Raw genomic sequence first — 25,443 nt, forward strand, 5'->3', positions numbered from 1 at the left:
TGTGTGGAGAAAAAAAGGCACAGCACACCAACATCGAAACCTCATCCCCACTGTAAAACATGGCGGAGGGAGCATCATGGTTTGGGGCTGCTTTGCTGCCTCAGGGCCTGGACGGATTGTTGTCAGTGATGGGAAAATGAATTCCAGAGTTTATCAGGACATTTTGCAAGAAAACGTACGACCATCTGTCCGCCAACTGAAGCTCCGCAGAGAATGGGTGATGCAACAGGACAATGACCCAAAGCATACAAGTAATTCAACAAAACAATGGCTTCAACAGAACATAATACGGCTTCTGGAGTGGCCCAGTCAGAGTCCTGACCTCAGCCCAATTGAAATGCTGTGGCATGACCTTAAGAGAGCAATTCACACCAGACATCCCAAGAATATTGCTACACTGAAAGAGTTTTGTGAAGAGGAGTGGTCCAAAATTACTCCAGATCGTTGTGCAGGTCTGATCTGCAACTACAGGAAATGTTTGGTTGAGGTTATTGCTGCCAAAGGAGGGTCAACCAGTTATTAAGTCCAAAGGTTCACATACTTTTTCCACCCTGCACTGTGAATGTTTCCATCTTATGTTCAATTAAAACATGACAACAGCTAATGTTTGTGTAGTATTATTTTAAGCAGACTGTGTTTTTCTATTGTTGTGACTTACATGACATTTAGAGCGCATTTTATGGCCAATTCATGCAAAACTCCACGTAATCCCAAAGGGTTCACATACTTTTTCTTGCAACTGTATATAAAAAAACTAAGACTTTTAAGAGACATTTCTAGACTTTGTGGGAAAGCCAGAAATATTGCAGTTTGATGCATTCTCCGATGCTTCTGATGTTTCATAGACTAACAAAAGGTTGCTTTATTAGTAGCTTTAATGAACAAATCGCTTTATTGGCTTAGGCATACTGGTAGCTTTGTAGGTCCAAACAGCAATGAGTTCTTATTTCAATTCACTATTGTGCTCAAGTAGTGAAGTGATAGCCATTGACCTTCTACTAAAGCACAATAAAAAGTTTTTTTGTGAAGAAGAGAAGTATGCAAGGAAAGCTGCAATGCCTTCATAGCTTGTGTGTTCAGACAAGCTCTTGTTTTGTTCTCAATAGATAGCCATAAAAATATAGTATTAATTATCTTTTAGTGGACTTGCTTAAAAATTTAACTTCATATTTAATATATATTTCATCCATGAATTTTTTTTTATTCAAAACACAATGAAATTTATATAGCTGTAAATAATGTTATATATAATAATATATGTTACATAGCTTTTGTACTAAATTGGTGTCCTGGACAATTTGAAGAAATTATAATGTGAAATTAAATTGAAATGTTGTATTCACTATCAATTGGCTAGAAAGGACTTCAAAAATAGTACAGAGATATTTTTTTCATGAAGTTTTATCATAGTGATCTCCCATTCAAGAACTAACAATTCTGCTTATTTTTTCTGAAGGTAAGCCATAAATGGCTGGGTGCTTCTATAGCTCTTCAAAACAGCCCTTCACCAAAATAATTAAAGTGCAGAATTAAAAGGTGGTGCATACACACACATTTCAAGTTGCTTAATGTCATTTAGCGTTATTACCAGAGATGGTTGTAAATAGATAATAACCTGCATTTTGTATCCTGTTGATTGTTTATGGGCTAGGTTTCAGCTGAGCACTCAGTTGAACTTTGGAATACACAGTTAGAGAGGAGGAAGCATAGCAGTGCTCGTTTTCGTTTGCCCAAGCCAAACCCCTACACATTTTAGAACTAACTGCTTAGGTTAGTGATGGCGAACCTTTTAGAGACCGAGTGCCCAAACTGCAACCCAAAACCCACTTATGTATCATCGGGTGCTGGCTGGGTGTGGCCGATTGGGTGGGTGTGGCTGCCGTGGTAACGGCATACTGGGTGGGACTAAAAGGTTCAATCAATCAATTCCAACTTTGCGAGATCTTTTTTTTCCCCATGAGAAGTTGAAATTGATTGATTGAACCTTTTTCTCTTTTCTTGCACATGGCGGTGGAGGCCTAAAGCGAAAAGGTTTTATAAAGCCCAGCTGAAAGCCTAGGATTGGAGTGACGGTGCACATGCCCACAGAGAGGGCTCTGCGTGCTACCTGTGGCACACATGCTATAGGTTTGCCACCACGGGCTTAGGTTGTCCCTTTTCTAAAACAGAGCTGCCAAACCTATTGTGAGAAAATGGTTGAGGAATTTCTTCTTCATCTTCACCCTTCTCATTCATTGGAATATTTGTGTAAATGTTTGTATAAAGTAGCCTGAATGAGAATCAGGATATCTGAAATTCATGTTCAGGAAGTAGGGTTTTTTTTACAAGTTTTTAAATCTTATTTTATATTCCTGCATAAATGGGAATGGCTCCATTGAACAGCAACTTGATTTTGGGTAATACATTTTCTTTGGTTTTAACTGAAATCAGATGAGCATTGTTTGGGTGAAAGATTTGTCAATAGCTGCAGAAAGGAAAGTGATATTAGACGAAAAGCAATGAAACTTGGAAGTAAAGAGAAATGAGATACCCAGGATCATCCTGACCAATTGGGGGAAGGGCGGTCCAGAGATCTACTTTGAGCACCACGTAGAGGAATTTTCTGTGCATCTGGCAGATAAAATTGCCTGATTTTATTCACATTTGGATGTCAAGCCTATGAAGATGCCGGGGTAGCAAATGTACTCAATTATCTGGGAATAGTTTGATTCTGTTTGTCCAAGGAAGTGAACAAAGTCAAAGTCCACTCAGGAGGAGACATGGGTGAGTCCGACTGATGGAGAGGATGTTTTTGGCTTCTGTAAAACGGGGTGATGCACACTGTCCCTCAAGCCATCACTATACCCTATTGTTCTAGACAATTTTTGTCCAGACTCCCACCTTCCCAACACTATCTCTTTTCAGAGATAGTGGTTGAGAAGATAGTGGCATTGCAAACTCTAGAGAATCCGGGATGAAATGGATTATCCAGACCCTTTAAGTCAGGTTTCAGGCCCAGATATGGGACAAAACAGCATTGGTTGTACTTTTAGATAATCTCTGGTAGGAGCGGGATGAAGATGGTATATCCATCCTTGCTGTTCTTTATTTCTTGATTGCTTTTCAATACCATTGACCAGGATATCCATTTAGATTGACTTGGGGAGTTGGTGGGTGGAAGGTACAGTTTTATACTTGTTCACTGTCTTTCTCCAAGGCTGGTCCAATCAGTATCGAGAGAGAGAGAGAGATCGAGCCCACTGTTGTAAGGTGTTGCAGGGCTCGGGGCTCTTTCTACTCCTTTTTGACATATAGATTAAATGCCTGAACGAAATAAATAACTATGGGATGAGGTATACATCTCTGTCATAGCTAAATAATGCTGTGGACATTCTTTTGACATTCTTTTGTAGTATCCTAATGTTTATGGGGTTTGGATGGGGAACAACAGGCTTCAGATAAACTCTGGTAAAATGGAGTTGGTGTGTGTGTGTGTGTGTGTGTGTGTGTGTGTGTGTGTGCGCACACGAATTTCACTACATCTGGAGATTTATCATCATTAGTCTTGGATGGAATGGCAGTATCCCAGACAGGCCCAGTGCATAAAGAGGTCCCTTATAACTCTTAGCTCCTGCTCAAGGAGCAGGTGGCAGCATGGCTAGGAGGTCATTTGCTCAGCAGCATGTTGTGCACCAGTTACTCCACTTCTAGTCAATCACATCCTGGACATTTCTCATTTGGACTCCTGCAGAGAGTTCTACATGAGGCTACTGCTGAAGAGAATCTGGAACCTTCAGCTAGTACAAATTGCAGCCACATGAGCAATTTTCAGCATCCTAAAGATTGCGCATGTAACACCTCTGCGGCATAAATGAAACATTATGAAATACACTTCCTTGGTATTAATAATGTCTCGATCTCTATGTTGTTTTTAGTTGCGAAGTTGTGTCTGACCCATCACGACCCCATGGACAATGTTCCTCCAGGCCTTCCTGTCCTTTACCATCTTCTGGAGTCCATTTAAGCTCACGCCTACTGGTTCAGTGACTCCATCCCGCCACCTCATTCTCTGTCGTCCCCTTCTTCCCTGGCCCTCAACCTTTCCCAGCATTAGGCTTTTCTCCAGTGAGTCTTTCCTTCTCATTAGGTGGCCAAAGTATTTGAGTTTCAACTTCAGGATCTGGCCTTCTAAAGAACAGTCAGCGTTGATCTCCTCTAGGACTGACCGGTTTGATCGTCTTGCAGTCCAAGGGACTCGTAGGAGTTTTCTCCAGCACCCTAGTTCAAAGGCTTCAATTCTTTGGTGCTCAGCCTTTCTTATGGTCCACCTTTCACTGCCATACATTGCAACTGGGAAGACCATAGCCTTGATTATACGCACTTTTGTTGACAGGGTGATGTCTCTGCTTTTTAGTGTGCTGTCTAGATTTGCCATGGCTTAGGAGCAAGCGTCTTTTAATTTCTTGGCTGCAATCCCCATCTGTGGTGATCTTGGAGCCCAGGAAAATATAATCTGTCACTGCCTCCATTTCTTCTCCATCTATTTGCCAGGAATTGAGAGGGCCGGATGCCATGATCTTGGTTTTCTTAATGTTAAGTTTCAACCCAAGTTTTGCACTCTCCTCCTTCACCCACAACAAGAGGCTCTTTAGTTCCTCTTCACTTTCTGCCATTAGAGTGGTATCATCTGTATATCTTAGGTTGTTGATATTTCTCCCAGCCATCTTAATTCTAACTTTTGATTCATTTAGCCATGCCTTTCTCATGATGTGCTCTGCATATAAGTTAAATAGGCAGGGCGACAGTATACAGCCTTGCCGGACTCCTTTCCCAATTTTGAACCAATCAGTGGTTCCGTGTCCAGTTCTCACTGTTACTTCTTGACCCGCATATAGGTTTCTCAAGAGACAAATAAGATGATCTGGTATTCTCATCTCTTTAAGAACTTGCCACAGTTTGTTGTGATCCACACAATCAAAGGCTTTAGCATAGTCAATGAAGCAGAAGTAGATGTTTTTCTGGAACTCCCTAGCTTTTTCCATGATCCAGCGTATGTTGGCAATGTGATCTCTAGTTCCTCTGCCTCTTCGAAATCCTGCCTGTACTTCTGGTAGTTCTCGATCCACATACTGGTGGAGTCTAGCTTGTAGGATTTTAAGCATAACTTTACTAGCATGTGAAATGAGTGCAAAGGTGGGATAGTTTGAACATTCTTTAGCACTGCCTTTCTTTGGAATTGGAATGTAAACTGATCTTTTCCAATCCTGTGGCCACTGTTGAGTTTTCCAAATTTGCTGGCAAATTGAGTGTAGCACTTTTACTGCATCGTCTTTTAAGACTTTGAATAGCTAACGCCCACTTCACTTCACATTCTAGGATGTCTGGCTCGAGGTCAGTGACCATCTCATCGTGGTTATCAGGGACGTTAACCTCGTTCTTGTATAGTTCTGTGTAATTTTGCCACCTCTTCTTAATCTCTTCTGCCTCTGTTAGGCCCCTGCCATTTTGGTCCTTTACTATGCCCATTTTTGCATGAAATGTTCCCTTCATCTCTCCAATTTTCTTGAAGAGATCTCTGGTCCTCCCTATTCTATTGTTTTCTTCTATTTCTTTGCACCGTTCATTTAAGAAGGCATTCTTATCTCTTCTAGCTATTCTCTGGAATTCTGCATTCAATTGGGCATATCTTTCTTGTTCTCCCTTGCCTTTCACTTCCCTCCTTTCCTCAGCTATTTGCAAAGCTTCCTCAAACAGCCATTTTGCTTTCTTGCATTTCTTTTTCTTTGGGATGGTTTTAGTTGCTACCTCTTGTACAATGTTGCGAACCTCCGTCCATAGTTCTTCAGGCACTTTGTCTATCAGATCTAATTCCTTAAATCTATTTGTCACCTCTACTGTATATTCATCAGGGATATGATTTACTTCATACCTGAGTGGCCTAGTGCTTTTCCCTACTTTCTTCAGTTTAAGCCTAAATTTTGCAATGAGAAGCTCATGGTCTGAGCCACAGTCAGCTCCTGGTCTTTTTTTTACTGACTGCATAGAGCTTCTCCATCTTTGGCTGCAGAGCATATAGTCAGTCTGATTTCTGTGTTGACCATCTGGTGATGTCCATGTGTAGAGCCATCTCTTGGGTTGTTGGAAAAGAGTGTTTGCTATGACCATCGTATTCTCTTGACAAAATTTTGTCAGCCTGTGCCCTGCTTCATTTTGTACTCCAAGACCAAACTTGCCTGTTATTCCAGTTATCTTTTAGCTTCCTACTTTAGCAATCCAATCCCCCATGATGATAAAGACATCATTTTTGGGTGTTAGTTCTATAAGGTACTGTAGGGCTTCATAGAATCGGTCAATTACATCCTCTTCAGCACCGGTGGTTGGGGCATAGACTTGGATTACTGTGATATTGAATGGCTTGCCTTGGATTCAAACTGAGATCATTCTGTCATTTTGGGGATTGTATACCAGTATTGCTTTTCCTACTCTTTTATTGACTATGAAGGTTACTCCATTTCTTCTGAGGGATTCTTGCCCACAGTAGTATACCTGATGGTCATCTGAATTAAATTCACCCATTCCTGTCCATTTTAGTTCACTGATTCCTATGATGTTGATGTTCAGTCTTGTCATCTCTTGTTTGACCACGTCTAGCTTTCCTTGTTTCATGGATCTTACATTCCAGGTTCCTATGGAGAAAAAATCTTCACAGCATCGGACTTTCCTTTCACCACCAGACACATCCACAGCTGAGCGTCCTTTCGGCTTTGGCCCAGTCGTTTCATTCTTTCTGGCGCTACTAGTACTAGCCCTCTGCTCTTCCCCAGTAGCATATTGGACGCCTTCCAACCTGAGGGGCTCATCTTCCAGCATCATATCTTTTTGCCTTTTGGTACTGTCCATGGGGTTTTCATGGCAAAGATACTGGAGTGGGTTGCCATTTCCTTCTCCAGTGGATCACGTTTTGTCAGAACTCTCTGCTATGACCTGTCCATCTTGGGTGACCCTGCACGGTATAGCTCATAGTTTCATTGAGTTATGCAAGCCTCTTCGCCACGACAAGGCAGTAATCCATGAAAGGGCCCAATCTCTATAGATAGCTTGATAAAATAGGATATTTATTAATACATAAATATTTAAATGTGAGCTATGTTTGGAAATGTTTTCTTTCTTAATGAAATATTTTTTTGCAAAAGCAAATACAATTTTTAAATCAAAAATATTTTTAAAGCTTTTATAATTTTTACTATTTTTTAACGTTCTAAATTCTGAGAATCTGGCAACTGTTACAAGTATTATTTATTTTCTGATATAACTGCTTTTCATACTGAAAGAGACACGTAGAACTAGTGACTTGACTAGAACAAGTTTCTTTTGAGAAGATTGAAAATAAACATATTTGGTCACCCAGTTTAATGTGATTTATCCCCATGAAAGTATGGAAGAAAACTATATTTTATTTGCGGAAATTTATTTTATTTAGAGTTCCATGAAACTGACAACTATGACCATACTAGTTTAGCATTTCTTTATTAGCTTTTGCCCAAAACAATACAGTACAGAGGAAAATGTATGCTGTTGACTACAAGGTAGTTTCTATGTTCAAGTAATAGCGTCCTATGCAGAATTTCAATATGATTATAGTTATTCTGAATTGTTATTATATTACATAGCCTGTGCATATAAAAGCAAGGAGGAAGAAAGGAGAAAGGTTCTCATTTCTTCATTACCATTCTTGTTACCCTATCTGGGAAGGTGAGGCTGTAACACACTATCTATCGGTCTATCATTGAGTGGGAGAACATGGTTCCTCTTGTTCATCCTGCTTCACTTCCTTATGGATTGAGATTATATGGTTAATAATGCTGCAGTACTGTAGTTGCTGCACCACTGGGACTCCTTTATTCTCTTCCTTTTGGAACAAATGATATTCTGCAGAATGCAAAAATGTTTAGGAAATAATAAGCAAAAGAAAATAATATCACATAAAAGCAACAGAAATATAGCTAAATCTAATTCAATTTGAATATACTTCATCTTTTCATATAATTGCTAACCATATTTGCTTCTAGCAGTCCCTCTTTTCAAGTGAAATCATTTCATTAGTTTTATTTTTCATTTCATTCACCCTGTTGAAGACTCCTTGCTTATCCTTTTTCATATACTTCAAAAACTTTTTTTATTTCAGTCATTCTCTTTGACTCCATTCTTACAACCATCTTTTTCTCTGTATACATATTGCATCTTTTATGCTTAGTTTTTTGTGGCAGGCTTTATCTGATGTGTATTTTTTTGTCATCTACAAACTTTTACTTCATTGCTTCATCAGTCATTCTTTTTTATATTTCCAGCATACTTTAGTGGCACTTGTAACACCATGCTTTTTACTTTATTTCAAATACAATGCACAGTATATTTTCTATCATACATATTCATTCTGTTGTGATATTAATATGTCTAGTAATAATATTTTAATATAGGACTCATTTGTTTTTTTCCTGCAGTCATTCTGCTTTCATTTCTGTCACCTTTCTCTCTTTTCTTCTGTTCATTTTGACACTATCAACGTTTAGAATATCTTATTACTCTTGTATCTTTCCCAAATTCTCTCAATCTTTTATTATAAATAACCAAAAGTCATGTTTTCCAATTTATTGCTTTTCCATGCATGAATAGACTTATTCTTAAAGTAGATATTTGAAAACAGACTGTTTTGTAAGCTGATGATCATCAGTCATCTTATTCATTTATGGGTCTCTGAATGACTGGTAATTGTTTTTGTACATTCATCAAATTTCTTTCAGTCCATTTATATCACCTAACAGAATAATCTTTTAACGTGGGTCACATCACACAGAATGTTTCACAATTTCCCCAAAACTTCAATTTCAAAACCCCCCAAATCTCTTTTGATTTATTATTGTTTATGAAATGGAACAGTTAGTTCTCATCTACTACTGAATTCTCATTTTTATATGTATTCACAGCAGTCTAATGATATCATATAATACTTTATGCATGTTAGTTTTTGCATTCATTAGAAATACATATCTTTGTTCCTTGTATGTATTTTTCAAATCTACTCCACCCCATCAGACTACCTCTTCTCACATGTAGTATATTCTTCCTCCTTAGTTGTGTAAATATGGAATATATCTATTTTTTTCTTGTGTTAGTTCAAGCTCATTACCATTTTTTTCTCTCACCATTGAAATCTTCCATATACCTCTAGAATCTCTATTCTAGAGACTTAAGTTATAAATCAGTACATCTTTGCTACACTTCGCCAAGTAGGATGTACATGCAATATATTGACAGACATGTAAAATAAGAGTTTTCAAATGTATTTAAATTTAAATCTTATAAGCTAAATATTTGTTTAAAAATTAAGTGTCTTAAGACATTTGTGTTTGTATCAGTGGAATTTGTTGTGTGCTACAAAATACAATAGAAGTTTGAGAGGGGATATATATGTTATTTTTAAAAATACATTCACTCTTTGGTAATTCTTAAACCAACATCTGCTTTTGAAATTCTGGGAATTGTGAAAAGACCAGTTAGGCCATTTGTCTTATTTTTATCCTCTGAATGCTAAATGTCTTAAATATATCACTACACATAAATGTTTTAATAGGGTCTTCAAATTCTTACAGGCTTGGACTTGGACCAACTCCCTTCTAACTGTTTTCAGTTATCTTCTGGTAGAATGTAATCGTAATGACCTTGGAGAAATTTACATATATGTAATCAGTTCTTTTTTTCTTAAAAAAAGGTGGTGGAACTCAGAGGTGCTGTCACTGGGAGCGATGCCGGTGTCTTGCTACGGCGTTGCTGCCCGTCCTTTGCACCCCCGTGCCTGCGGCTCGGAGCCACATGCTGCGGGGATTCCCTTCCCCACAGCCGCCGTGGGGATTCCCCTCCCCGCAGTTGCCACACCGCGACCCGTGCTGAGCCCCCACCCAGAGCTGCTCCGAACCCCGACCCAGAGCTGTGTTCCTCGTGGCAGTGGTCTCTGGCACCAAACAGCCTCTTTCCAACCACATCCAGAAAAATTTGTAACAAACATTGGGATTCTCAAGGCCATGTTTGGTATTTCCCAGCAATCAGTAACTGGAAGGAAAAAGCAATCCCTGCTGCGTTACTGATCCCAGAGAAGCATTTGCATGTATGCAGGTATCCTTAGGGTGCCATAGTTATGAATGAGAAATATTGGTTGCAAAGTTGGGATGTAATACAGATATTTTGGACTTATTTTTGTTTCTTTGCATGTTTGATATTTTTAAAAAGGCATATGCTACTGACTACACTTTTGCATATATGTAACATCTTTTGCTAGGATACATGACCACTGTTTGTCCAGAATGTGAAAAGTGAAAGATTGTGACTAAACAAAATTTTAATGTACAGATAATACCACCAGAAATTATTTTATCCTTTTTAATAAATGTTGTTATTGACGTTAAGCTCACCATGGGAAAATCATATATTGTTATGTATAAAGTAAAGGTAAAGGTTCCCCCGCACATGCGTGCTAGTCGTTTCCGACTCTAGGGGCCGGTGCTCATCTCCGTTTCAAAGCCGAAGAGCCAGCGTTTGTCCGAGGACATCTCCGTGGTCATGTGGCCGGCATGACTAGACGCCAAAGGCGCACGGAACGCTGTTACCTTCCCACCGGAGTGGTCCCTATTTTTCTACTTGCATTTTTACGTGCTTTCGAACTGAAGTGCAACATGACTAGATTCTAAATAATCTATTTTTCAAAACACACAACAGTCCAAACAGTAAAAGTAAAGTCCAAATTAAGAATATTTCATTCTTAAGAATTGTTTAATTTAAAGTGGTTTAGTTGTAATAGATGTTTATAGATTCAAAATAGTTTTCAAGAGTGTACAAAAGATACAATTTTTTTTTCTAGCATCAGCTAAATTAGACATATTACATTGAGAAAAATGTTTCTCATTTCTTTCCTGTTAGAAGAGCCTTGGTGGAGCAGTGGGCTAATGCCTCCTTAAGTAACACCAGCTGCCTGCAATTAGTGCAGGTTCGCATCCCACCAGGCTCAAGGTTGACTCAGCCTTCCATCCTTCCGAGGTAGGTAAAATGAGGACCCAGATTGTTGGGGGCAATTAAGCTGACTTTGTAATAATGCCGCTTGGGGTGTGTGTGAAAGCCCTAATAAGCAGGCATATACATAGAATGAAGGCTACTGCTAAGCTTGTAAGCCGCCCTGAGTCTTCGGAGAAGGGCGAGATATAAATGGAATTAAATAAATAAATAAAATAAATAAATCTTTATTGATTTCATTGCAGAGCTGTTAACATAGGAAATAGATTATTTTGTTATCTAAAGACAGAAGCAGATGAGAAATGTGAGGTTCTTTCCTGTTGGCTTTTTTGAATTAGCTGTTTTAGATTCTAAAAGTTTAGTTCCTAAAGAAGTAACCTTGTAAATAATTTTAATGTCCTCCTCTAGTGCAGGGTAGGCAACCTTGGCTCTTTTATGACTCAAGGACTTCAACTCCCAGAATTACTGAGCCAGCATGGCTCAGCTTAAAACCTTTCTCTTTCCCCTCAGCTCAGGATTTCTGGGAGTTGAAGTCCACGAGTCATAAAAAAGAGCCAAGATTGCCTACTCCTAAAGCCAATAGAGGGAGCCTTTTTTTTTTTTTTTTGCAAAAAAAGGTGCTGGAACACCGTTCTGAGCGTTCTATGAGAAAAAAAGCCCTGTATGTAATACTCAAAATCATGTGTGAATATTTCAAATATTGGTTCTTAGTAAGCTACAAAAGAAATTTATCTATCATAATATGAAATAGCCAGAATTATTTAACCTTTTCATTAGGCAGGATTACTTGAGGTAGTAAATTTAGAACCAGTTAAAGATAGAACTTTGCTCATTTTTTAGCTTACTGCATTTTTTCCCTTCTGCAGGATGCCATTTATCTCCTTTTAGCAAAGCTGCTAACTGTAATTTGCTCTGCAGCCTGTTGTGCTACTATCCTTAATTGTTTTGATAAAAAGCCCATTTTTAAGATGATGTTAGATTGGATTTAGGTACTAGGTAAGAAAGAGCAAAAAAATTAAACATTAGAAAGTAGACTTTCTCAAAGTGAAAAAAAACAGTGATAAAACATTCTAGTAAACAAAATCTTTTTTCTATAGACCGATATCACTTTTAAATACAGATTATAAGATATTTGCTAAGGTGTTGGCTAACAGATTGATGAGGGTTCTGCAACAGGTGATTCATGGGGATCAAACTGGGTTTATTAGTGGTAGGCAAATGAAAAATAATGTGAGGCATATAGTTGATGTGTTAGAGTTTTTGGAAAGGAACAACCAGATCCCTGCGGCGCTAATTTTTTTAGATGCTGAAAAAGCTTTTGATCAATTGAATTGGCAAGTTTTGATGAAAGTTTTAGATAAAATGAATTTTGGGGATAAATTTTTGCAACCAATTAGGGCATTATATCAAAAACAAACTGCCCGAATAATAGTTAACAATAGTTTGACTGAAGCATGTAATATTGAGAAGGGCACAAGGCAAGGGTGTCCGTTATCGCCTTTACTATTTGTGTTAACATTGGAGATATTACTAGTAAAAATACGGAATTCGGAAAGAATTAAGGGTATACAAATTAGAGATCAGGATTATAGATTGAGGGCGTTTGCAGACGATCTGGTTGTTACAGTGACCCAGCCAGAAAACTCTTTTGTGGACCTGATGGAGATAATAATGCAATATGGGAGGGTTTCTGGATTTAAAGTTAATGCACAAAAAACTAAAATTCTGGCCAAAAATATGACAGTATTGCAAAAGGCTCTTTTAGAAGGATTAACTGGATTTGAGATTGCTTGTTGTTGTTAGCTGCGAAGTCGTGTCCGACCCATCGCGACCCTATGGACAACATTCCTCCAGGCCTTCCTGTCCTCTACCATCTTCTGGAGTCCATTTAAGCTCACGCCTAGTGCTTCAGTGACTCCATCCAGCCACCTCATTCTCTGTCGTCCCCTTCTTCTATTGCCCTCGATCTTTCCCAGCATTAGGCTCTTCTCCAGTGAGTCCTTCCTTCTCATTAGGTGGCCAAAGTACTTGAGTTTTAGCTTCAGGATCTGGCCTTCTAAAGAGCAGTCAGGATTGATCTCCTCTAGGACTGACCGGTTTGATCGCCTTGCGGTCCAAGGGACTCGCAGGAGTCTTCTCCAGCACCACAGTTCAAAGGCCTCAATTCTTTGGCGCTCAGCCTTTCTTATGGTCCAACTTTCACTGCCATACGTTGCAGCTGGGAAGACCATAGCCTTGACTATACGCACTTTTGTTGACAGGGTGATGTCTCTGCTTTTTAGTGAGCTGTCTAGATTTGCCATGGCTTTCCTCCCCAGGAGCAAGCGTCTTTTAATTTCTTGGCTACAGTCCCCATCTGCAGTGATCTTGGAGCCCAGGAAAATAAAATCTGTCACTACCTCCATTTCTTCCCCATCTATTTGCCAGGAATTGAGAGGGCCAGATGCCATGATCTTGGTTTTCTTAATGTTAAGTTTCAACCCAAGTTTTGCACTCTCCTTCTTCACCTGCAACAAGAGGCTCTTTAGTTCTTCTTCACTTTCTGCCATTAGAGTGGTATCATCTGCGTATCTTAGGTTGTTGATATTTCTTCCGGCAATCTTAATTCCAACTTTTGATTCATCTAGCCCTGCCTTTCTCATGATGTGCTCTGCATATAAGTTAAATAGGCAGGGCGACAGTATACAGCCTTGCCGGACTCCTTTCCCAATTTTGAACCAATCAGTGGTTCCGTGTCCAGTTCTCACTGTTGCTTCTTGACCCGCATATAGGTTTCTCAAGAGACAAATAAGATGGTCTGGTACTCCCATCTCTTTAAGAACTTGCCACAGTTTGTTATGATCCACACAATCAAAGGCTTTAGCATAGTCAATGAAGCAGAAGTAGATGTTTTTCTGGAACTCCCTAGCTTTCTCCATGATCCAGCGTATGTTGGCAATTTGATCTCTAGTTCCTCTGCCTCTTTGAAATCCTGCCTGCACTTCTGGTAGTTCTCGATCCACATACTGCTGAAGTCTAGCTTGTAGGATTTTAAGCATGACTTTACTAGCATGAGAAATGAGTGCAATGGTGCGATAGTTTGAACATTCTTTGGCACTGCCTTTCTTTGGAATTGGAATGTAAACTGATCTTTTCCAATCCTGTGGCCATTGTTGAGTTTTCCAAATTTGCTGGCAAATTGAGTGTAGCACTTTTACTGCATTGTCTTTTAAGATTTTGAATAGCTCAACTGGAATACTGTCACTTCCACTAGCTTTGTTGTTGCTCAGCTTTTCTAAGGCCCACTTCACTTCACATTCTAGGATGTCTGGCTCGAGGTCAGTGACCACCTCATTGTGATTATCAGGGACGTTAAGCTCATTCTTGTATAGTTCTTCTGTGTAATTTTGCCACCTCTTCTTAATCTCTTCTGCCTCTGTTAGGTCCCTGCCATTTTGGTCCTTTATCATGCCCATTTTTGCATTAAACGTTCCCTTCATTTCTCCAATTTTCTTGAAAAGATCTCTGGTCCTCCCTATTCTATTATTTTCTTCTATTTCTTTGCACTGTTCATTTAAGAAGGCATTCTTATCTCTTCTAGCTATTCTCTGGAATTCTGCATTCAATTGGGTGTATCTTTCTTTTTCTCCCTTGCCTTTCGCTTCCCTCCTTTCCTCAGCTATTTGCAAAGCTTCCTCAGACAGCCATTTTGCTTTCTTGCATTTCTTTTTCTTTGGGATGGTTTTGGTTGCTACCTGTTGTACAATGTCGCGAACCTCTGTCCATAGTTCTTCAGGCACTCTGTCTATCAGATCTAATTCCTTAAATCTATTTGTCACCTCTACTGTATATTCAACAGGGATATGATTTAATTCATACCTGAGTGGCCTAGTGCTTTTCCCTACTTTCTTCAGTTTAAGCCTAAACTTTGCAAGGAGAAGCTCATGGTCTGAGCCACAGTCAGCTCCTGGTCTTGTTTTTACTGACTGTATAGAGCTTCTCCATCTTTGGCTGCAGAGCATATAGTCAATCTGATTTCTGTGTTGACCATCTGGTGATGTCCATGTGTAGAGCCGTCTCTTGGGTTGTTGGAAAAGAGTGTTTGCTATGACCATTGTATTCTCTTGACAGAATTCTATCAGCCTGTGCCCTGCTTCATTTTGCACTCCAAGGCCAAACTTGCCTGTTATTCCAGTTATCTTTTGGCTTCCTACTTTAGCATTCCAATCCCCCATGATGATAAGAACATCATTTTTTGGTGTTAGTTCTATAAGGTGCTGTATGTTCTGAACCAGCCCTCTTCTGGCCTTGTAAAGGCAAACCCCTATTTAGAAAGAAGAGACTGGAGAGCGTCCAAGGCTAAAAGGCATCCGCCAAGATTTATTACGCAGTTAACAAAAACACTAGAGCTTGTCTTCTCAAGCGGAAAAGTTGCTTTCAGCAACCAGCCCCTCCCCAAACACTCCTTTTATAGAGAGCTCAGGGCGTGGTCTCCCTGTGCCTCCTCCCGAGGAGTCCCACATTCTTTCTTTGTTTGTTCCTGCTCGACTGCCTCCTGCGTCGGGCGTCCTTGAACAGGGCCAGCTGTGGGTCATCATCTTCCGCACTATCGGGCTCACGCAGCTGAGAAGAGGGCCCCGGCTGGGAACTCTGCCAAGCCTCCACGCCATCATCAACCGGTTCGTCTCCCACACGGTCCTCCTCCCCCTCATCTGAGTCATCCGACACATCTGAGCCGGCTGCCGAAACCACAGGCTGGCCCTGAGTCACAACACTGTAGTGCTTCATAGAACTGGTCAATTTCATCCTCTTCAGCACTGGTGGTTGGGGCATAGACCTGGACTACTGTGATATTGAATGGTTTGCCTTGGATTCGAACTGAGATCATTCTGTCATTTTGAGGATTGTATCCCAGTATTGCTTTTCCTACTCTTTTATTGACTATGAAGGCTACTCCATTTCTTCTGAAGGATTCTTGCCCACAGTAGTATACCTGATGGTCATCTGAATTAAATTCACCCATTCCTGTCCATTTTAGTTCGCTCATTCTTTCTGGCGCTACTAGTACTAGCCCTCTGCTCTTCCCCAGTAGCATATTGGACACCTTCCAACCTGAGGGGCTCATCTTCCAGCGTCATATCGTTTTGCCTTTTGGTACTGTCCATAGGGTTTTCATGGCAAAGATACTGGAGTGGTTTGCCATTTCCTTCTCCAGTGGATCACGTTTTGTCAGAACTCTCTGCTATGACCTGTCCGTCTTGGGTGGCCCTGCACGGCATAGCTCATAGCTTCATTGAATTACGCAAGCCCCTTCGCCACGACAAGACAGTAATCCATGAAGGGGTGAGATTGCTAAAAGGGTCAAATATTTGGGGGTGTTTTTGTCACCCTCTAATACAAAGTTATATAAAAATAACTATGAAAAATTATGGGGAAAAATTCAAAAAGAAATGGAGAGTTGGGAAAAATTGCAATTGTCTTTGTTGGGAAGAATCGCAGCAGTGAAAATGAATGTCCTGCCTAAATTTTTATTCTTATTTCAAATGATACCGGTTCTTAAGAAAGATTCTAATTTGGAAGAATGGCAATGGGGTATCAGTAAATTTGTTTGGGCAGGGAAAAGGCCACGAGTTAAACTTAAGATTATGCAGGATACTCGTGAAAGAGGTGGTCTTAAAATGCCCAATCTTAAATTATACTATGAAGCTGCTGCGTTAGCAGGAATAAGTGATTGGATTAATTTGACACAAGAGAGATTATTAAATCTTGAGGGCCACGACTTGTTATTTGGCTGGCATGCATATTTGTTGTATGATAAGAAGGTAGATAATGTGTTTAAAGTGCATATTTTAAGACAGGCATTGTTGAGAGTTTGGAAGAAGTATAGACATAAGTTAGACTGTAAGATGCCATTGTGGGCAATTGCAAAACACGCAATAGAAAACATAAATGTTGGTTTCAAACATGATGTGACTACGTATAAGGAGATTTTAAGCTTGGAAAGAAGTGTATGGTGTTTAAAATCGTATAACCTCTTGCGAGATGAGAAGATTGTTCAAACCTGGTTTCAATATACTCAGTTACGGGCCAGGTGGAAAGAAGATCAGAAAACTGGTTTTGCAATGACTGATGAAAATTTGATAAAGCAAATTAGAAATCAGGGTCCAGCACATATCAAACGGATATATCTTGCATTGATAGAAATTGACTCAGAAACAGAACTTGTTAAAGATTGTATGATAAAATGGGCCCAGAATATCCAAGAAGTTATTACAATGGACACGTGGGAAAAGATCTGGGTGAGGAACGTAAAATTTACACAAGCTCAAAATCTAAGAGAGAACTTTTATAAAATGTTTTATAGATGGCATTTAGATCCTAAAAAGCTTGCAAGTATGTATCCGAATTATCAGCCAAAATGCTGGAGGTGTGGTGGCGAAGATGCAACATATTTTCATATATGGTGGACCTGTAAAAAGGTCAAGGCTTTTTGGATAAAAATTTGGTGGAACATGCAGAAGATCTTCAAGCAAAGGATAAAGTTTTGTCCGCAATTCTTTTTGTTGGGTATAATTGCAGATGCTACTGTTGTGGACACCAAGTTGATGTTGAATTTAATTACAGCACAAGACTTTTAATAGGTCAATATTGGAAGAAGGAGGAACTGCCGACTATAGAAGAATGGACTTTAAAGGTTTCTGACCTGGCAGAAATGGCAAAGATTTCGGCTTATTTGAAAGATCATTCGCAAGAATGTTATATTATGGAGTGGAAAAAATGGATTGAATATATCCAGAACAAATATGGGACTAAAAAGTTTCATTTAGCATTTGAATAAGTCTTCCTTTCTATTTTCTTTTTTTTTCTATATGAAATATTAGTATTGCTTGTAGTTATCTTATATGAGCTAGAGAGTGATAGATTTAAGAATTTATTGTTGGTAGCATATGGATGCTCATGATTGTTCTTTGTTTTTATACCCTGTACTTAGCTCTGGGAAGTCGGGGGGGGGGGGAGGGTGGAAAGGGGGGGAGGGGTAGGGAGGGATAGGTAAGGGAGGGAGAGGGGGGGATTGTTAAAGATAAAATGTATTTTAAAACTTTTCAATAAAAAAAAACAACAAAATCTTTTTATAATGGTTGAAAAATACTCAAACTATAACAATAGAAATTTTCTTACAATGTACATTTCAGGTAAAGAATAAAAACCAAATCCAATGAAATATGATTAATGAACAGAGTAAGAAAAATTGTCAGAGAAAAGAATATTTTCTTTTAAGTATAGAACTAAAAGCAAGAATATAAACTTGAGCAAAAGAAATGCACATTGGTAATAAAGAATATAAAAAAGTTAATTTTGATAGGGCAAATGATTCAAGTGGTCCTTGCTTGCCGATGGTAATTGAGACTGGGAAATCCAGTTCTAAGTTGTAAGGCATAACGTGATTACATCAACTTAAGATAGCAGTTCTGGCAGTTGCCATCATTAGGTGAGTCTGTAACCTGCTGGCTTCTCCATTTACTTTGCTTGCCAGAATCTGGCTGTGAAGAGTGCAAATGATCATGTGACCATGGAATGCTGCAATGTATTTGCAAGCCAGTCACCAAATGCCCAGATTGTAATCACATCACTATGTGGATACTACTAGTATGTGCCCTCAGTTACAATAAGCTGCGATAAGTATCCCTCACTCAGTGCCATTGTAATTCTTTGAACAGTCACTGAATGAAAGGATGGTAAATGAGGCTTACCTCACTTAAGAACAACAGCTAAAAATATTTTAATATATTATAGGGGAAAACAGGGACTATAAGAAACAAAAGATAATATTGCACAGAAACTCAATGAATTATTTGCAAGTGCCTTCACTTTTGAGGATGCTCACGTGCAAACATTTTTTGTGAGGGAAAAGATATGAATAACTGAAAAAATAGAAATATGGATTATAGGCCTTGATAAATTAAAGCTCTGAGATATATTATTTTTCTGCATTTCTTTAGTAAATGATATTCTACAATATCTAATTGGCAACTAAATTAATCCTGAAGGGAAGGAAGTCTTCAATCAGGTAGTTACATGGGTATTTTGGAGATTAAAGATAAGGAATTTTCTTTAAGAAGTATGTTACAGAATGATAGTTAAGTAGTGTGGTTGGAATAGATAATGAGAAAGGAGAGAAGTAAACTGAGACTGAGCTAACTTGATTGATAGTGGAATTAGACAGAATGGGTGTTGGTTGGAGAGACAGTGAGCAGGATCCAAAAATGGTGCCATGTGAACTCTGTGCAGCAGAAGCAGAAAAGCAAGAATGGAAATTACCTTTTTCAGAGCCATTGTGGGTACATCTATCTGGAGATCTATGGACTTAAAGGGCTGAAGGTGGAAGTCAAATTGGTTGTCATTAAAACGTGTAGTGCTGTTCAGAGAAAAACAAATGTTTTGTTAAGAGATTGTGAACAGTTTTGGTGCAGCTTAGGAAAGATTGGGAAAAGCTTTAGTGCAGCCAGTTAGGAGATTGCATGCAGGCACCCACTGTGAAAATAGTTTGGGTAGGAAGAAAGAAAGAGTCAACAGTGGAGAAAATCCGAAAGAAGGGCTATGCTGGAGGGTTGAATTGGAGTTAGGGAAGTGAAGTCAGCCAATTAAATTGAAGGACTATATTGAAGGTGAGAATGGGAGAGACCAGATTAAAATACTGTATTAGAAGTTAGAATTATATAAATAAGAGAGAAGAAAGTATAGGAATCCAGGTTGAAGAATTAAATTAGAAAATAGTGCTAGAACGGAGAAAGAAAAAGAGAGAAAATCAGGTTGTGTTATTATAGGGAAAGAGGAGATTGAGGTGGAAGATTGGATGGATGCTGGGGGAGTTGAGTGGAGACATGACGGAGGATTTTGAATATGAAGTTAAGGGCAATAGGTTGAATTTGGGCTGTAGTGAATGACTTGCTGTGAGGGGAAAGTGCTGATGTGTTTGACAAAGTTATTAATGCATCTTCTCAAGAAATTGTCTAAAGATTTCACTCTACTGGTCAACTCTTGCGTAGTGTCCAACCTTTTGTTTTTGGGAAGGTTTTTGAGAAGGTGGCAGGGTGGACAATCTACATTCTTTCCAGTTAGTATTCAGACAGCAGCATAGGATAGAAATTGCATTGATTACTCTTGCTTTCAATCTATGACAGGATTGGATAAGCAGTGCATAATCCCAATAGTTCCGTTGAAAGAGCAGTTTGTAATATCTCCCTTTAAATTTCTATGTGATTGCTAAACATAATCATTCATATTTCTTAAGATCTTAACACCATGTTGAAGTAATTGAGGCAACATTTTACCTGATGCCCTATACAGCTCCTATGGGAAGTGAATGGGTTGGGCTTCTGTGGATGAGTGGTTGGGTTGGGGATATCTTTCTTTAAGGAAGGGGTTAACATCTGCCCCTTCGAAGTAGGTGGTGGCACTTGCCCACTTAAAGAGGCCCTCTGTTAACCTAGTAGTATTACTGTTAGATACTATTCTGTTAGATAGGCACAGGTCTGATTTCTCAGTGGCTTTTGATTGCAGTGTTTACTGGTGTGCCAGTTGCTGCTGTACTTGATTCCCATAGCAGTGATAACTGATATCCTCATGATTTCTCAGTTGGATCACTACATTGTCCTTTGTGTGGGGCTGTTCTTGACAGCTACTTGGAAACTACAACTGGTGCATAACTTAGCAGCTTCCATACAGTAGGGTAAGAATCCATTGACTTAGGGTACCGAGGGGACTGTTTCCTGTGTATCAGATCTAATCTAAACATCCTGTTTGATTCAGGAGAAAATGTTCTGGTTTCGGCTTCCACACATGAGCTAAAGGAGAGATGGCCCCCAAAGTAAACATTCTCTGCCCAGTAGTAGCCCCCTCTCATTGGAATGTACTGTCCCCTGAAATTCATAGGACTCTCATTTCATATAGCTGCAAAATACTGACTTTTTAGGAGAGAGAGGGGGGGAGGGAAGGAGAGAGGGAGGGAAGGAGAGAGAGAGTGCACTAGTTTGGTTTAGTGGTTAAGGCACAAGGTTACAAGGTGGAAGACTATGAGTTCAAATGCTACCTTAGCCATGAAAGCCAGCTGTGGATGACTTTGGGCCAGTCATTCTTTTTCAGCCCAAGCATCTCACAGGATTGTTGTGGGGAGAACAGGAGGAAGGTGTATTGAATATGTATGTTGGATGTATTTGCTCCTTAGAGTTATTTGTAAAAATAATACAGGTAGTATATAAATAAATCATGCAATAAACGCCTGTAATATTTTATTATTTGCATTAATGCTTTTCTTTTTAACATTTGTTATATAGAATTGGCCTGTAACCGTAAGAAATTAATGCAGTTCAAATGTAGATATACATATAATTAAATAGAGTCAGAATTCTCAGAAAGCTTCAGACAATTTTGAACTGATTTTCTTTTACCAATGCCTTTAATCCATTTTCTTAGTAATTCTACCTTTTGATAAAGCTGTGGCTCAAAGGAAGACCAGAAAGGACTCACTGGAACTATATTGATGTGATGTGATGGTGTAGTGGTTTGAGTGGTTAGAATGCACTATTGAAGTCTGACTCTGCCGACTGCCAAGAGTTCAATCCTGACTGGCTCAAGGTTGACTCAGCCTTCCATCCTTCTGGGGTCGGTAAAATGAGGACCCAGATTGTTGGGGGTGATAGGTTGACTCTGTAAACCACTTAGAGAGTGGTGTAAAGCAGTATGGAGTGGTATATAACTTGTAAGTGCTATTGCTATTGCTATGTTACTTATATCTGAAAAACAACCCAGTCTGTTGTTTGTCAGAGTAGAACTGACAAATTATGCACATTGTCTCAAGGAAACTGACTGCTAAATCAGTCCTCCAAATAATCTCATTCTGATCTAAATTTCCAAATTTTTCCAAACACAAATTACAGATATAGGTAATCCTTGACTTATGACCACAGTTGAGCCCAAAATTTCTGTTGTTAAATGATACATCTGTTAAGTGCGTTTTGCCCCACTTTACAATCTTTCTTGTCACAGTTGTTCAGTGAATCACTGCAGCTGTTAAGTTAGTAACACAGTTAAGTGAATCTGGCTTCCCCATTGACTTTACTTGTCAGAAGGTTACAAAATGTGATCACACGACCCCGGGATACTGCAGCCATCATAAATATGAACCGGTTGCCAAGCATCTGAATTTTGATCATGTGACCATGGGGATGCTGCAAGAGTTGTGTGAAAAACAGTCATAAATCACTTTAATCAGTGCCATTGTAACTTTCAACAGTCACTAAATGAACTGTTGTAAATTGAGGATTACCTGTATTTTTTCTTAAAAAAAGTTTGTTTCATCATCAGATAATTATGATAATAATATGATAATGATTTTTTTAGCCAAGTTCACGTTTATCATTTTATGTTGTAATACACATACATTAATTTTCCAGTATTCATAACATGTTTATATCCAAAATGGTTATCATAATTTTTAAAGTTATGAAATTACTCACATTTGTAGAAATTTAGATTTAGCATTAAAAGCATCAATATTATAATGAAATATCAATATTAAATGATACTAATGCATGAACAGATATAATAATAACTAAATGTAAAATATTTGTGTCTTAAAATAATTGATTTGAATATTGAAGTGGATTAATCATACAGTTAATGGGGTTGGTTTATACATTGTACTAAACTAGAATGGATTGTTATTTTGGTTTAGTGATGTGTGGATTTACTGAGTATAGTATAGCATTAAAACAGCTTACTGTTGTGTGTTCAACAAGTCATGTTTAAAAGTTTCATTTAGTGATATTGATGATTTAATTGCTTTAAAAAAACTGGTTCATATTTAACATTTGCTTCAAAACAGTGTTATTTGCATATTTGTCACTCAGATTTTATGCATCTCAAATTATTTGTGAAGATATCACCTTGCTTTATTTCTTGGATGGTTTCCTATGTGTGGTCTGTCACTGGCTCCAACTTTATGCATCTTGAGAATCAATAGTACATTAAGGAGACTGACATGAGGTGAGAGGGAAAGCACATAAATAATGAATAACAACCTTAATTGCTAATCTTTCATTCCTGTTAGGGGAAATGTAAATTTCATTGAAATGTTTTATATTCAGTATAGCCCAAAATTATTATAACTAGTAATCTTGAATTATATGTACTATAGATTAGAAGCAGTTTCTCTTTTTAACTAGACAATGGCATTAAAATGGCATTGGATCTTATGCACATTAAAGCTTGATTTTCTTGAAGAAAAAATACAAATATAGAAGTTGATGAAGCAGCCTTATTAAGTGTATCATTTTCATCTCAAATCAGTATCTGTGTTCAAAGCAAGAGCTTCATTTTTACAGTCTTCCAAAACTTAAAAATCTAAAATTTATTTTGCCTTCTCTGGCCCAGTTCAAATTGATCCTTACATTTTCATTCATACCATGGTATCAGGTAAATCTGTTCTTTTTTGTAAATAAATTCTGTGGTAGTAGTAGTTGTTAGCGAGCTAAAACCCAAGTTAGAAAAAATATTTCAAAATTGTATGGGATGGTTTTAATCATTTGCTAGAATTATGCACTTGGACATTCATGAAAAAGGTGAATGTGGAAAACAGTATGAAATCTTTCCTTTGAGATGTAGGTGCAAGAAAAGACACTTTTAAGTTATCAGGCTAAGGATGATCAATGAACTTTAATTTTTGCATATGTTTTTATTAGCTTTCCGTGATTTCATGTGCTGCATACCAGTGCAAACCTGCTTAAGGAATAATACTTTATTAGCACATTAATGTGACTATGCAAGACGCAGTTGACTTTTTCAAAGTTGACCTGTTTCATGTCACCTTGAGTGATTCCACTTTATATTACTTTACATTTTCCCTGTAATGTTTTTCTCTGATGAATAGCTGTGTAGAATCAGCACAGGAAGAGCAAAGTCCTTGGCAATACCAGCTCAGTTGCATCTGCAGATGAGGATTTAAAATTCTATGCAGCAGACAGTACCTCCAGCAGGCGAGTAAAAGGTTACTGCATTATTTGCTTGTTTGCATGCAGAATCTTTTAATACAAAAGGCTTCTTAAATTTAATTTTCACTGGCTGTGTGAATTTAAATATTACTGTAAAATGAATTAATAAAAATGTGAATATCAAAAGGGCAGAGCAAGGTTGAAGGAAGAAGCAATGCTGGCACAATATAGCTATAATCAGTCTTGTGTGGAGGGGAGGAGGCAGAACAAATATAGCTTTTGATGCAGAGTGAAAACAAGAAGTTTTGCTTAAATATGTGTGCTTAAGCTGCTGTCCTGTCCCTTGCTTATTAAATTATCTGATGACTAAGATTTTGTAGTAGCTGCTAATACTGCCATCAGTATAACTGACAATTATTTCAAGTCTGATTATACTGTAGTTGGGTTGAGCATCTTTGTTAATGTGAGTGCGCTCTGCTTTAATGTGTGCTGCATTAAATGAAATAAATGCATTGCTTTTAATAGCTAAAGGACAGTATGTTATCTTTTAGTATATAGGGTTTTTCATTTAGTACTGCTTCAAGTTATCTGTATGCATTTATTTTACATTATAATTCACTTAAGTGAAATTTAAAAAATTACTGCTATTAAGGTCAATTTTAAAATATTTTATCAGCGCTTTTATATACAAAGGACATTTTATTTTTGTTTACTTTTCTTTCCAACTTGTATGATATAGTTTGCAAGCATATTTCTAAGTTGGCATTGCATAACAATGCTATGTTTTCCTTGCAAGGATCTTATTTTTTATTGCTTTGGCTTTTTTTAGCAGAAATTTGTTTCCCCTCTTTGTTATTGTGATGTCTTGCTTTAAATTGTCTCTTTGCTCAGTTTTATGTTTAGAAAATAGTTTTCCTTTTAATTTAAGTTTAAGTACAGTTATGTTTGTAACAAAGGCAGAACTTGAAAGTTTTAAGAACAAAAAAAATCATTCTTAAGTGTAATAGATAGCTACTCTATCTATTAAACACTTTAAGTAGCAGGTGTTCTTGCAAATTATATTTCAATTGTAATTTAAATTGCTCACAGTCTCTACTCCTACCAATGCCAAAGAAATTTTTTTTAGATATTAGGCGGATCTTGCATAGTGAATATGGGAACAGAATAGGGCGTGGTTATTTTCTGTTGGCTGCTTAAGGACTGAGCTTTCAAAGCGGGAATAACTTGGACAGAGAATGTCATTGCAGACATGAAGTGACAAAACAACAAACTATTTAGTGTATAGCGTCTGTTACTTTAGTTAATAGCTCTTTTACAAAGCAGTAGACATTATCAAAATTGCTTTTCTCATGGAAAGTGTAGTTGTAAAAGGCACTTTAAAATTGCAAGCTTTGCTTAGCGTAGAGAGAGTGGCTAGCATCAGCTTTAGAGAACC

At 38.2% G+C, this 25,443-nt stretch overlaps 1 protein-coding gene across 1 annotated transcript in view; it reads left to right on the top strand.

Annotated features, from left to right (window-relative positions):
• Positions 1-2,649: 2,649 nt before the first annotated feature.
• The window catches only part of FBXW7 (F-box and WD repeat domain containing 7), a 123,394-nt gene continuing 100,600 nt past the window's right edge, over positions 2,650-25,443 (top strand). Inside the window, exon 1 of the mRNA XM_081332827.1 lies at positions 2,650-2,763. The gene's annotated coding sequence lies outside the window, so the exon portion shown is untranslated. The remainder of the gene's footprint in view (positions 2,764-25,443) is intronic.

This window comes from Vipera berus, assembly GCF_964194415.1.
Source record: "Vipera berus genome assembly, chromosome: 7".
NCBI classification, from domain to species: Eukaryota; Metazoa; Chordata; class Lepidosauria; order Squamata; family Viperidae; genus Vipera; species Vipera berus.